The sequence below is a fragment of the Arachis hypogaea genome, chromosome 6 (genome assembly GCF_003086295.3).
Source record: "Arachis hypogaea cultivar Tifrunner chromosome 6, arahy.Tifrunner.gnm2.J5K5, whole genome shotgun sequence".
NCBI lineage: Eukaryota > Viridiplantae > Streptophyta > Magnoliopsida > Fabales > Fabaceae > Arachis > Arachis hypogaea.
The window spans coordinates 14,903,540-14,917,600 of record NC_092041.1 but is presented as its reverse complement, the minus strand read 5'-3'; the positions used below and the strand labels follow the sequence as shown (position 1 = coordinate 14,917,600).

The following is a 14,061-nucleotide window of genomic DNA, read 5'->3' as shown; positions in this document are numbered from 1 at the left end:
CTGACAACCACCTCCGTTCTACCTTAGATTGAGTGGATATCTCTTGGATTCTTTAATTGGAATCTTCGTGGTATAAGCTAGAATTGATGGCGGCATTCAAGAGAATCCGGAAGGTCTAAACCTTGTCTGTGGTATTCTGAGTAGGATTCAAGGATTGAATGACTTTGACGAGCTTCAAACTCCTGAGGGTTGGGCGTTAGTGACAGACGCAAAAGAATCAATGGATTCTATTCCAACCTGATTGAGAACCGACAGATGATTAGTCATGCTGTGACAGAGTGCGTTGAACATTTTCACTGAGAGGACGGGACTATAGCCACTGACAACGGTGATGCCCAACATACAGCTTGCCATGGAAAGGAGTAAGAAGGATTGGATGAAGACAGTAGGAAAGCAGAGAGACGGAAGGGACAAAGCATCTCCATACGCTTATCTGAAATTCTCACCAATGAATTGCATAAGTATCTCTATCTTTATCTTTATGCTTTATTCATAAATCATCTATATCCATTTGAATCTGCCTGACTGAGATTTACAAGATGACCATAGCTTGCTTCATACCAACAATCTCCGTGGGATCGACCCTTACTCACGTAAGGTATTACTTGGACGACCCAGTGCACTTGCTGGTTAGTTGTGCGAAGTTGTGATAAAGAGTTGAGATTGCAATTGAGCGTACCATGTTGATGGCGCCATTGATGATCACAATTTTGTGCACCAAGGGACCTGAGCAAAAATATGATTCAGAGGCTGAAAAATGACTACTGATGCTGTTGGATTTTGACCTCCCTACACTCAAAATGGATTTTTTGGATCTACGGAAATCAAATGGCACACTCTCAATTGCGTTGGAAAGTCGACATCTAGGACTTTCTAGAAATATATAATAGTCTATACTTTGCTCGAGTTTTGACGATGCAAATTGGCGTTCAAACGCCAACTCCCTGCCCTATTCTGGCGTTAAACGCCAGAAACAGGTTACAAGCTAGAGTTAAACGCCCAAAACAGGCTGCAAACTGGCGTTTAACTCCAAGAAAAGTCTCTACACATGAAGGCTTCAATGCTCAGCCCAAGCACACGCCAAGTGGGCCCGGAAGTGGATTTCTGCATCATTTACTTATTTTTGTAAACCCTAATAACTAGTCTAGTATAAATAGGACCTTTTACTATTGTATTAGACATGTTGGAATCTTTTGATCATCTTTTGATCTCTTGATCATGTTTTGGGGGCTGGCCATTCGGCCATGCCTGGACCTTCATCACTTATGTATTTTCAACGGTGGAGTTTCTACACACCATAGATTAAGGTGTAGAGCTCTGCTGTTCCTCGAGTATTAATACAAAGTACTACTGTTTTCTATTCAATTCATGCTTATTCTTGTTCTAAGATATCCATTCGCACACAAGAACATGACGAATGTGATGATTATGTGACGCTCATCATCATTCTCAACCTATGAACATGTGCCTGACAAACACTTTCGTTCTACATGAAAACAAGCTTGAATGCATATTTGTTAGCCTTCTGGTTCACGATCAGAGTCTTCGTGGTATAAGCTAGATTCAATTGGCAGCATTCTTGAGATTCAAAAAGTCTAAACCTTGTCTGTGGTATTCCGAGTAGGATCTGGGAAAGGATGACTGTGACGAGCTTCAAACTCGCAAGTGTTGTGCATAGTGACAGACGCAAAAGGATCATTGGATCCTATTCCAATATGAGTGAGAACCGACAGATGATTAGCCATGCGGTGACAGCGCATTTGGACCATTTTCACTGAGAGGACAGACGGTAGCCATTGACAATGGTGATCCTCCAACATACAGCTTGCCATAGAAAGGAGTTTGAAGGATTGGATGAAGGCAGTAGGAAAGCAGAAATTCAGAAGGAACAACGCATCTCCATACGCTTATCTGAAATTCCTACCAATGACTTACATAAGTATCTCTATCTTTATTTTATGTTTATTTATATTTTAATTATCAAAACTTCATAACTATTTGAATCCGCCTGACTGAGATTTACAAGATGACCATAGCTTGCTTCAAGCCGACAATCTCCGTGGGATCGACCCTTACTCACGTAAGGTTTATTACTTGGATGACCCAGTGCACTTGCTGGTTAGTTATGTGAAGTTGTGAAAAAGAGTTAAGATTACAAATATGCGTACCAATTTGTTGGCGCCATTGATATCACAATTTCGTGCACCAGATTCTCAGCACAACTATTAACGAAAGGGTGAAACTCCCTCTCCACCTAATAATCACAGGAATTAAAAGACTTTAACCAATAACATGTATTACATTATTGCTGACATTTCAACGTCTTACAATACCTCCTATACAAGCTTCATTCTAAATTCCACTCATGGCATGTCCCTAATGAGACAAAAAATCTAAGCTTCATTCAAAACCAAGAATTATCATGCATAAGACCAAACTTAATTCTATATAGTTGTTCATCTCTTAATTATGGTACTTGTTCCTTATTTTCTTTGTCTCCTCAAACATATTTTATTTCCAAAAAATTAATTAATTTTACAATTGGATTCCAAAATTAATTACCGCCACATCAAAAAATTATTATCTTAACTAATTTTATATCCACTATATTTTCTCACATATACAATCACAGAACAAATAACAAGACACCATTTACATTAAAGGTAATCATATACATGTGCCCATTATTAAATTACAACTATAGAGGATGAATGAGGACAGGGGCCAGGCAGCTCCTTACTTACCATGATGACGAATTGCTGGTCCCCCACTCCATACCTACCACGACGAAACTGGGGCTTGGCGCAGTGGGCCAGCACCTTCACCGCCTCGGACCACTTCGACCACGAGATGATCCCGTGCGCCACCGACAGGAGCGGCAGCAATAACACCAGCAACGGCAGTCCTCCTCACTGTACCTAGGGATTCCTTCGATGTTATGACATTGTCAAAGCGAAGACCCAAGTGCATGCTTGCCATCCTTTTTTTTTGCCCCAAAAAAGGTCCATGTCGCGAGCCTCCCTCCAACGGAACGCCGGATGTTCAAACCCCCGTTCGACTACAACCCACCAAGCCGGCTCCATTGCACCTTTCATGAGCTCACGCTACCTCCTTTGTGCCTGCTGCATATTGCAACAAGGGACTAACACGTGTCAACATGTGAAACAAGGTGAAAAATATATCTGTAAATCTGTATGAACTTTGATCTGTACACTAGCGTGACCTGTGAGTTAAATATGTAGACGGTTAAGATTCTGAAGGCAATTTATGTGGTAGTGCTAATAAATGCAGAATAAGGATAGAGAAGAACCTGATTTTTTGTTAACCTGGAATCTTCCTTTTGTGAAGGGCTCGTAGCTTAATGACTTGGTGGCTCAATTTGTTCCTTTTTTTGTCATAATGGCTCAATTTGTTCAAAGCCAATGAATCCTTGGATGGTCTTGTTGATGTGAGATTTACTTAGTGGATTAGGTTTTTTTTTTCCTTTTTGGATAGCTAGTTAGATTGGATTATTGGATTGTATTGTTAGAATAAGTGGTCCCCAAATGTGGTATGGTATATTAAATAAATTTGTTTGTCCCATATTCTGACTAAAAATAAATAATATTTTTCTAGCATTGACCTGAGCCAAAAATGTTTTTGGTGAAGAACCTGATGTGGATTTGATTGGTTTAGCTTGCTTTTTTATAAGCATGTGTTAGTGCTTGTAATAGTGGATTGATATAGTTATGAATAATGGAAGGTTGGTGAACTTAATTTTTATTTGTGGTAGGTCAAGGCTATGTGAAATTTAGTGTTGAGAAAGAGAAAAATGTATTTTAAATTTTTTGAATGCTTATTTTTTGTATTTGATTTTTTTTTGAATTAAGTCTCAAAGTGGTCTCTGAACTTGCACTCGAGCCTCAAAGTAATCTCTAAAGTTAATAATTACTCAAATTTGTCCCCGAACTTGTACTCTAGAACTCATACTAGTCCCCAAAAGCGTTTTCCGTTCATTGGTACACTAAAAACAACATCGTTTTATATTTATTTAAAAAAAAATACACCCCTCCCTCCCCTCCTTTCCCCATTTCCCGTTTTCCTTTCCTCTTCCCAAACCCTTTCTCACTTCTCCTTTCCCTTCTCCTTCTACGCTCCCCTTCCCCTTCCTCTTCCCCATTCCCAGTTCCCTTTTACACTCCCTTTCCCCTTCCCTAACCCTTTCTCAGTTCTCCTTCCCCTTTCCCTTTTACACTCCCTTTCCTCTTTCCCTTCCCCTTTCCCTTCTCCATTCCCGGTTCCCCTTTCTCTTTTTCTTCTATGGTCCCATTTTCCTTTCCCATTTTTTCTCTCTTTTTCCCTTCCACGCTTTCCTTCTCTTTCCCCAACCCATCCCCATTTCTCTTTTTCCTTTTCCTTTCTCTTTCTGTAATTACTGTCAATAAAAAATAGTATTTTAGAACTATTTAAACAACTTAGAAGAAACAAAATAATAATTTGTTAATTCACAGAGAGAGATAATAGAAGATGGAAAGAATTGTAGAAGGAAGACCTCCTGTGGGCATTACCTCTCTTGCCGCTGTTGCCCCCCTTTCGTCAATTTACTTTTGGGCCACTGTGGTGCCTCCTCTCTTGCATGTGCTTCTGTTTTCCTCTGCTCTGGCGGCCAATTTCTTTCTTCTGCTCTGCTGGTCTACTTCGCCTCTTCTTTTCCCATTTATTCTTTTTTTGGCTGCTTATGTTTTAATTTTTGTTGTTGATCGATGTGATGTTGTTGCATATTATTGTTGCCGCTGCTATGATTTACAAAAGTTTTTGTTATTTAAATCAAATTATTGGCTTAAGCATGATTATCGAATGTCTACATAAACTAATATGAATTTGATAGTTTAACTATTGTTTGCAATGATGTTGTTGTTGTTACTGTGAATTTGAAGAAGAAGAAGAAGAAGAAGAAGAAGAAGAAGAAGAAGAAGAAGAACAGGATGAATAAGAGAATTGGTGAAGATAATTGGGGGATAATGTTTTTTTTATAAATACAAAAGACGTCGTGTTGGAGATTAGGTGTTTTTTTGGTATAAATACAAAACGACGTCGCTTCAGTCCTTCCGATGGTAAGGATGGACGGAAATTATTTTAGGGACTACTATGAGTCCTGGAGTACAAGTTTGGGAATGAATTTGAGTAATTATTAACTTCAGGGATCACTTTGAGACTCGAGTGCAAGTTCAAGGACCACTTTGAGACTTACATCTTTTTTTTCTAAAAGTATATGTGATTTCACATTTTAAATTTACGTTCACGTGAATCTAAAAATTTTAGCTTATGTATTTAAAATACTCTATCTATAATATTTAACATGATCTATTTTATGCTAACCACTACTAATAGACATTCAAAACCCCAAAATCAAACAAGAGTTAACTATATTGAAAAATGAGTTAATAGTCAAAATCGTCCCTGAAAGATACCTCGATCTCCATTTTCGTACCTGAAAGATAAAATTAATCAAAATCGTCCCCCAAATATACCCTACCTGGTTACGTTCGTCCTTCCGTCATCTCCGTAGCTAAGTTGACAAACGTCCGCTGACGTGGGCCGTTAACTGCCAAGGTGTCAGACAACCAAAATGACGCCGTTTTGGTAGAAGGCTCTCCTAACCTTGAAACGTCACCGTTTTGTCTTCAGAAGAGATTTTCAAATGTTTCAAAGCCTTACCCCCGTCTCATATCAACCATCGATCTCTCTTTCGCTCCAAAACGTATCGTCTCCCATAAGGTATGCCTAAGCATTTGACCCAAGTTCTGAACCATCCCATCAATGATCATTAGTGCTGGTTGACGATTACAGTAGAGAAGTTGTTGCTATTGAATACAGAGTTGATGTTATACTGGAACAGCATTGATAGTTGACGATTGGATTTTTTGACGGTTTAGAATTTTACAAATGAAATCTCGTCGAAGTATAGTCTCTAAACCAACAATAATCCTCTCATACAAAAATTTGTTTATCACAAGTACAAACCCTTAAAATCTATAAACCGAAGTATTTAAACCTCGGGTCGTCTCTCAAAGGACTTGCAGGGTAGTGTTCTTGTTATTGGTTATGGATTTATTTATTTTGGGGTTTTAGATGAGAAAAATGAATAGTAAATGGTAAGAAAACTTTATTAACAAAATGGTCTTGGCAAGATTTGGTTGTCAAGGGTCTTCATCATTATCACTAGCCACAAGTATGGTAGTTGCAAGGATTAATCCCACTTAGTCATCCTTAAATCAATTAACAAAGGAAAGTCAAGTGAGTTATATCAATCCTAGTCCATAAGTCCTAGCTTTCCACTAATTGGATTAATGAAGGCTAGAGTTAATGGCTATCAACTAGCAATCAATTGGACACTAGTGACTCAAGAAATCCTAAGTTACCTTCTCAAGCCAAGAATATAAAATCCTACTCTAACATCCTCTCAAGCATTTCATCAAACACTTGGAGGGTAATGAAAGAAAGCATTTTTATTTGTAAGAATAAAAGGAATCAACAACCAACAATTACAAAGAATTAACAAAACAACAATCAACAACATCACATTCACATGAATTATCTCAAATTGCATTATTAAAAGAAAACAAAAGAACAAGAATATCTCAATTACAAAACCTAGAGACAAAATAAGAGAAATTACAACAAGAGGATAGGGATAGAAAGAAGAACCAAAGTGTAGCAATCACCACTTGAAGGTAGAAGTAGAAGGAGACTTGAATTAAACCTAGAACTATGAGATCCTAATCTAACCCTAATTCCTAATCCTAGAGAGAAGTGAGAGCTTCTCTCTCTAAAACTAACTCTAACTCCTAAAACTAAGCTAATGATCAAAAGTATAAAAAGTATCTTGATTCCCCTTCAATACTTGACTTAAATAGCATCAGAAATGAGTTGGATTGGGCCCACATGGCTCCTAAAACCGCTGGGGACGATTTCATTAAAGTGGGCCACGGACAAAATTGGCGCGTGCGCGCAAAGTGCGCGTGCGCGCCCCTGAACGCGAAGCAACATATGACAAAATTTATATCATTTCGAAGCCCCGGATGTTAGCTTTCCAACCCAACTAGAACCGCATCATTTGGACCTCTGTAGCTTAAGTTATGGTCAATTAAGTGCGAAGAGGTCGGCTTGACAACTTTCCGGTTCTTTCATTTCTTCATGAGTTCTCCAACTTTACATGCTTTTTCTTCATTCCCTTGATCCAATCTTTGCCTCCTAAATCTGAAATCACTTAACAAACATATCAAGGCATCTAATAGAATCAAGGTGAATTAAATTTAGCTATTTTAAGACCTAAAAAGCATGTTTTCACTCTTAAGCACAATTAAAGGAGAATATACAAAACCATGCTAATTCATTGGGTAAATGTGGGAAAAAGGTGATAAAATCCCCTAAATTCAATACAAGATAAACCGTCAAATTGGGGTTTGTCAATACTGAAAGAAGGCATTGCGATTGTGAGAGGTAAGTGGTGCACGAAATTGTGATCATCAATGGCGCCATCAATATGGTACGCTCAATTGTAATCTCAACTCTTTATCACAACTTCGCACAACTAACCAGCAAGTGCACTGGGTCTTCCAAGTAATAAACCTTACGCGAGTAAGGGTCGATCCCACGAAGATTGTTGGTATGAAGCAAGCTATGGTCATCTTATAAATCTCAGTCAGGCAGACTCAAATGGTTATGAATGATGAATAAAACATAAAGATAAAGATAGAGATACTTATGTAATTCATTGGTGAGAATTTCAGATAAGCGAATGGAGATGCTTTGTCCCTTTCGTCTCTCTGCTTTCCTACTGTCTTCATTCAATCCTTCTTACTCCTTTCCAAGACAAGCTGTATGTAGGATTTCACCGTTGTTAGTGGCTACCTCCCATCCTCTCAGTGAAAATGTTCAATGCACCCTGTCACGGCACGACTAATCATCTGTCGGTTCTCAATCAGATTGGAATAGAATCCATTGATTCTTTTGCGTCTGTCACTAACGCCCAGCCTTCAGGAGTTTGAAGCTCGTCACAGTCATTCAATGATTGAATCATACTCAGAATACCACAGACAAGGTTTAGGCCTTCTGGATTCTCTTGAATGCCGCCATCAATTCTAGCTTATACCACGAAGATTCCGATTAAGGGATCCAAGAGATATCCACTCAATCTAAGGTAGAACGGAGGTGGTTGTCAGGCACACGTTCATAGGTGAGAATGATGATGAGTGTCATGGATCATCACATTCATCAAGTTGAAGAACAAGTGATATCTTAGAACAAGAATAAGCTGAATTGAATAGAAGAACAATAGTAATTGCATTAATACTCGAGGTACAGCAGAGCTCCACACCTTAATCTTTGGTGTGTAGAAACTCCACCGTTGAAAATACATAAGAACAAGGTCTAGGCATGGCCGTGAGGCCAGCCCCATGATCTAAGATAGCATAAGACTAAAGATAGCTACCAAGATGATCTAGAGATCTAAAGTGATCAAAAGATGATCTAGAGATCTAAAGTGATCAAAAGATTCAAAGATCTAAAGATGAAAATACAATAGCAAAAGGTCCTATTTGTAGAGAACTAGTAGCTAGGGTTTACAAAGATGAGTAAAAATCCACTTCCGGGCCCACTTGGTGTGTGCTTGGGCTGAGCATTGAAGCATTTTCGTGTAGAGACTTTTCTTGGAGTTAAACGCCAGCTTTTGTGCCAATTTGGGCGTTTAACTCCCATTCTTGTGCCAGTTCCGGCGTTTAACGCCGGGCAGTTTTGAGCTGATTTGGAACGCCAGTTTGGGCCATCAAATCTCGGGAAAAGTATGGACTATTATATATTGCTGGAAAGCCCAGGATGTCTACTTTCCAACGCAGTTAAGAGCGCGATTGGGCTTCTGTAGCTCCAGAAAATTCACTTTGAGTGCAGGGAGGTCAGAATCCAACAGCATCTGCAGTCCTTTTCAGCCTTTGAATCAGATTTTTGCTCAGGTCCCTCAATTTCAGCCAGAAAATACCTGAAATCACAGAAAAACACACAAACTCATAGTAAAGTTCAGAAAAGTGAATTTTAACTAAAAACTAATGAAAATATAATAAAAACTAACTAAAACATACTAAAAGCATACTAAAAACAATGCCAAAAAGCGTATAAATTATCCGCTCATCACAACACCAAACTTAAATTGTTGCTTGTCCCCAAGCAACTGAAAATCAAATAAGATAAAAAGAAGAGAATATACTATAAACTCCAAACTATCAATGAAACTTAGCTCTAATTAGATGAGCGGGACTAGTAGCTTTTTGCCTCTGAACAGTTTTGGCATCTCACTTTATCCTTTGAAGTTCAGAATGATTGGCTTCTATAGGAACTCAGAATCCAGATAGTGTTATTGATTCTCCTAGTTAAGTATGTTGATTCTTGAACACAGCTATTTTATGAGTCTTGGCCGTGGCCCAAAGCACTCTGTTTTTCAGTATTACCAACGGATACATCCATGCCACAGACACATAACTGGGTGAACCTTTTCAGATTGTGACTCAGCTTTGCTAAAGTCCCTAATTAGAGGTGTCCAGGGTTCTTAAGCACACTCTTTTTGCTTTGGATCACGACTTTAACCGCTCAGTCTCAAGTTTTCACTTGACACCTTCACGCCACAAGCACATGGTTAGAGACAGCTTGGTTTAGCCGCTTAGGCCAGGATGTTATTCCTGTAGGCCCTCCTATCCACTGATGCTCAAAGCCTTGGATCCTTTTTATTACCCTTGCCTTTTGGTTTAAAGGGGCTATTGGCTTTTTCTGCTTGCTTTTTCTTTTTCTTTCTCTCTCTCTTTTTTTTTGTCGCATATACTCTCTTTTTTTTGTAAGCTTTTCACTGCTTTTTCTTGCTTCAAGAATCATTTTTATGATTTTTCAGATCCTCAGTAACATGTCTCCTTTTTCATCATTCTTTCAAGAGCCAACAATTTTAACATTCATGAACAACAAATTCAAAAGACATATGCACTGTTCAAGCATACATTCAGAAAACAAAAAAGTATTGTCACCACATCAAAATAATTAAGCTAGTTTTAAGGATGAATTCGAAATCATGTACTTCTTGTTCTTTTGTAATAAAAACATTTTTCATTTAAGAAAGGTGATGGATTCATAGGACATTCATAACTTTAAGGCATAGACACTAAGACACTAATGATCATGTAATAAGACACAAACATAGATAGGCATAAAAATTCAAAAAAAAATAGAAAATTAAAAAACAAAGAGATTAAAGAACGGGTCCACCTTAGTGATGGCGGCTTGTTCTTCCTCTTGAAGATCTTATGGAGTGCTTGAGCTCCTCAATGTCTCTTCCTTGCCTTTGTTGCTCCTCTCTCATGATTCTTTGATCTTCTCCAATTTCATAGAGGAGGATGGAATGTTCTTGGTGCTCCACCCTTAGTTGTCCCATGTTGGAACTCAATTCTCCTAGGGAGGTATTGATTTGCTCCCAATAGTTTTGAGGAGGAAAGTGCATCCCTTGAGGCATCTCAGGGATTTCTTGATGAGAGGGGTCTCTTGTTTTCTCCATCCTTTTCTTAGTGATGGGCTTGTCCTCATCAATGAGGGTGTCTCCCTCTATGTCAACTCCAACTGAATAACAGAGGTGACAAATGAGATGAGGGAAGGCTAACCTTGCCAAGGTAGAGGACTTGTCCGCCACCTTATAAAGTTCTTGGGATATAACCTCATGGACTTCTACTTCCTCTCCAATCATGATGCTATGAATCATGATAGCCCGGTCTATAGTAACTTCGGACCGGTTGCTAGTTGGAATGATTGAGCGTTGGATAAACTCCAACCATCCTCTAGCCATGGGCTTGAGGTCATGCCTTCTCAGTTGAACCGGCTTTCCTCTTGAATCTCTCTTCCATTGTGCGCCCTCTTCACAAATGTCTATGAGGACTTGATCCAACCTTTGATCAAAGTTGACCCTTCTAGTGTAAGGGTGTTCATCTCCTTGCATCATGGGCAAGTTGAATGCCAACCTTACATTTTCCGGACTAAAATCCAAGTATTTCCCCCAAACCATTGTAAGCCAATTCTTTGGATCCGGGTTCACACTTTGATCATGGTTTTTGGTGATCCATGCATTGGCATAGAACTCTTAAACCATTAGGACTCCGACTTGTTGAATGGGGTTGGTAAGAACTTCCCAACCTCTTCTTCGGATCTCATGTCGGATCTCTGGATATTCACTCTTTTTGAGTTTGAAAGGGACCTCGGGGATCACTTTCTTCATGGCCACAACTTCATAGAAGTGGTCTTGATGCACCCTTGAGATGAATCTCTCCATCTCCCATGACTCGAAGGTGGAAGCTTTTGCCTTCCCTTTCCTCTTTCTAGAGGTTTCTCTGGCCTTAGGTGCCATAAATGGTTATGGAAAAACAAAAAGCAATGCTTTTACCACACCAAACTTAGAAGATTTGCTCGTCCTCGAGCAAAAGAAGAAAGAAGAGAGTAGAAGAAGAAGAAATAGAGGAGATGGAGGTGGCTTTGTGGTTCGGCCAAAGGGGGAGAAGTATTGTTTCGGTTGTGTGAAAATGAAGGGGTGAAGATGGGTTTATATAGGAGTGGAGAGGGGGTGAGGTTCGGCTATGTATGGGTGGGAATGGGAGGGAAAGTGGTTTGAATTTGAATGGTGAGGTAGGTGGGGTTTTATGAAGGATGGATGTGAGTGGTGAAGAGAATAGTGGGATTTGATAGGTGAGGGGTTTTTGGGGAAGAGGTGTTGAGGTGATTGGTGAATGGGTGAAGAAGAGAGAGAGTGGTGGGGTAGGTGGGGATCCTGTGGGGTCCACAGATCTTGAGGTGTCAAGGAAAATTCATCCCTGCACCAAGTGGCGAGCAAAAATGCTCTTTATGCCAATTCTGGCGTTAAACGCCGGGCTGGTGCCCATTTCTGGCGTTTAACGCCAGTCTGGTGCCCCTTTCTGGCGTTAAATGCTCAGAATGGTGCCAGACTGGGCGTTAAACGCCCATTTGCTGCCCTTACTGGCGTTTAAACGCCAGCAGGGTTCTCCTCTAGGGTGTGCTGTTTTTCTTTCTCTTTTTCATTCTAATTTTGCTTTTTCAATTGATTTTGTGACTTCCCATGATCATCAACCTACAGAAAACATAAAATAACAAAGGAAAAATAGATAAATATAACATTGGGTTGCCTCCTAACAAGCGCTTCTTTAATGTCAGTAGCTTGACAGTGGGCTCTCATGGAGCCTCACAGATGCTCAGAGCAATGTTGGAACCTCTCAACACCAAACTTAGAGTTTGAATGTGGGGGTTCAACACTAAACTTAGAAGTTGGTTGTGGCCTCCCAATACCGAACTTAGAGTTTGACTATGGGGGCTCTATTTGGCTCTGTTTTGAGAGAAGCTCTTCATGCTTCCTCTCTATGGTAACAGAGGGATATCCTTGAGCCTTAAACACAAGGGATTCTTCATTCACTTGAATGATTAATTCTCCTCTGTCAACATCAATCACAGCCTTTGCTGTGGCTAGGAAGGGTCTGCCAAGGATGATGGATTCATCCATGCACTTTCCAGTCTCTAGGACTATGAAATCAGTAGGGATGTAATGGTCTTCAACTTTTACCAGAACATCCTCTACAAGTCCATAAGCTTATTTTCTTGAATTGTCTGCCATCTCTAGTGAGATTCTTGCAGCTTGTACCTCAAAGATCCCTAACTTCTCCATCACAGAGAGAGGCATGAGGTTTATGCTTGACCCTAGGTCACACAGAGCCTTCTTGAAGGTCATGGTGCCTACTGTACAAGGTATTGAGAACTTCCCAGGGTCCTGTCTCTTTTGAGGTAATCCTGCCTAGTCAAGTCATCCAGTTCTTTGGTGAGCAAAGGGGGTTCATCCTCCCAAGTCTCATTACCAAATAACTTGTCATTTAGCTTCATGATTGCTCTAAGATACTTGGCAACTTGCTCTTCAGTGACATCTTCGTCCTCTTCAGAGGAAGAATACTCATGAGAGCTCATGAATGGCAGAAGTAAATCCAATAGAATCTCTATTGTCTCAATGTGAGCCTCAGATTCCCATGGTTCCTCATTAGGGAACTCATTGGAGGCCAGTGGACGTCCATTGAGGTCTTCCTCAGTGGCGCTCACTGCCTCTTCCTCCTCTCCAAATTCGGACATGTAGGTCACGTTAATGGCCTTGCACTCTCCTTTTGGATTCTCTTCTGTATTGCTTGGAAGAGTGCTAGGAGGGAGTTCAGTAATTTTTTTACTCAGCTGACCCACTTGTGCCTCCAAGTTTCTAATGGAGGACCTTGTTTTAGTCATGAAACTTTGAGTGGTTTTGATTAGATCAGAGACCATGGTTGCTAAGTCAGAGTGGCTCTGCTTAGAATTCTCTGTCTGTTGCTGAAAAGATGATGGAAAAGGCTTGCCATTGCTAAACCTGTTTCTTCCACCATTATTGTTGTTGAAACCTTGTTGAGGTCTCTGTTGATCCTTCCATGTAAGATTTGGATGATTTCTCCTTGAAGGATTGTAGGTGTTTCCATAGGGTTCTCCCATGTAATTCACCTCTTCTATTGAAGGGTTCTCAGGATCATAAGCTTCTTCTTCAGATGAAGCGTCCTTAGTACTGCCTGGTGTAGCTTGCATTCCAGACAGACTTTGAGAAATCATATTGACTTTCTGAGTCAATATTTTGTTCTGAGCCAGTATGGCATTCAGAGTATCAATCTCAAGAACTCCTTTCTTCTGATTCGTCCCATTATTCACAGGATTCCTTTCAGAAGTGTACATGAATTGGTTATTTGCAACCATTTCAATCAGTTCTTGAGCTTCTGCAGGCGTCTTCTTCAGATAAAGAGATCCTCCAGCAGAGCTATCCAATGACATCTTAGACAGTTCAGACAGACCATCATAGAAGATACCTATGATGCTCCATTCAGAAAGCATGTCAGAAGGACACTTTCTGATCAATTGTTTGTATCTTTCCCAAGCTTCATAGAGGGATTCACCCTCCTTCTGTCTGAAGGTTTGGACTTCCACTCTAAGCTT

General features: G+C 39.9%; 1 non-coding gene across 1 annotated transcript; it reads left to right on the top strand.

Annotated features, from left to right (window-relative positions):
* The first annotated feature begins 13,953 nt into the window (after positions 1-13,953).
* Positions 13,954-14,061, top strand: LOC112700373 (small nucleolar RNA R71). The gene has a single exon (XR_003153278.1). It is a non-coding gene; the product is annotated as a small nucleolar RNA R71 (small nucleolar RNA).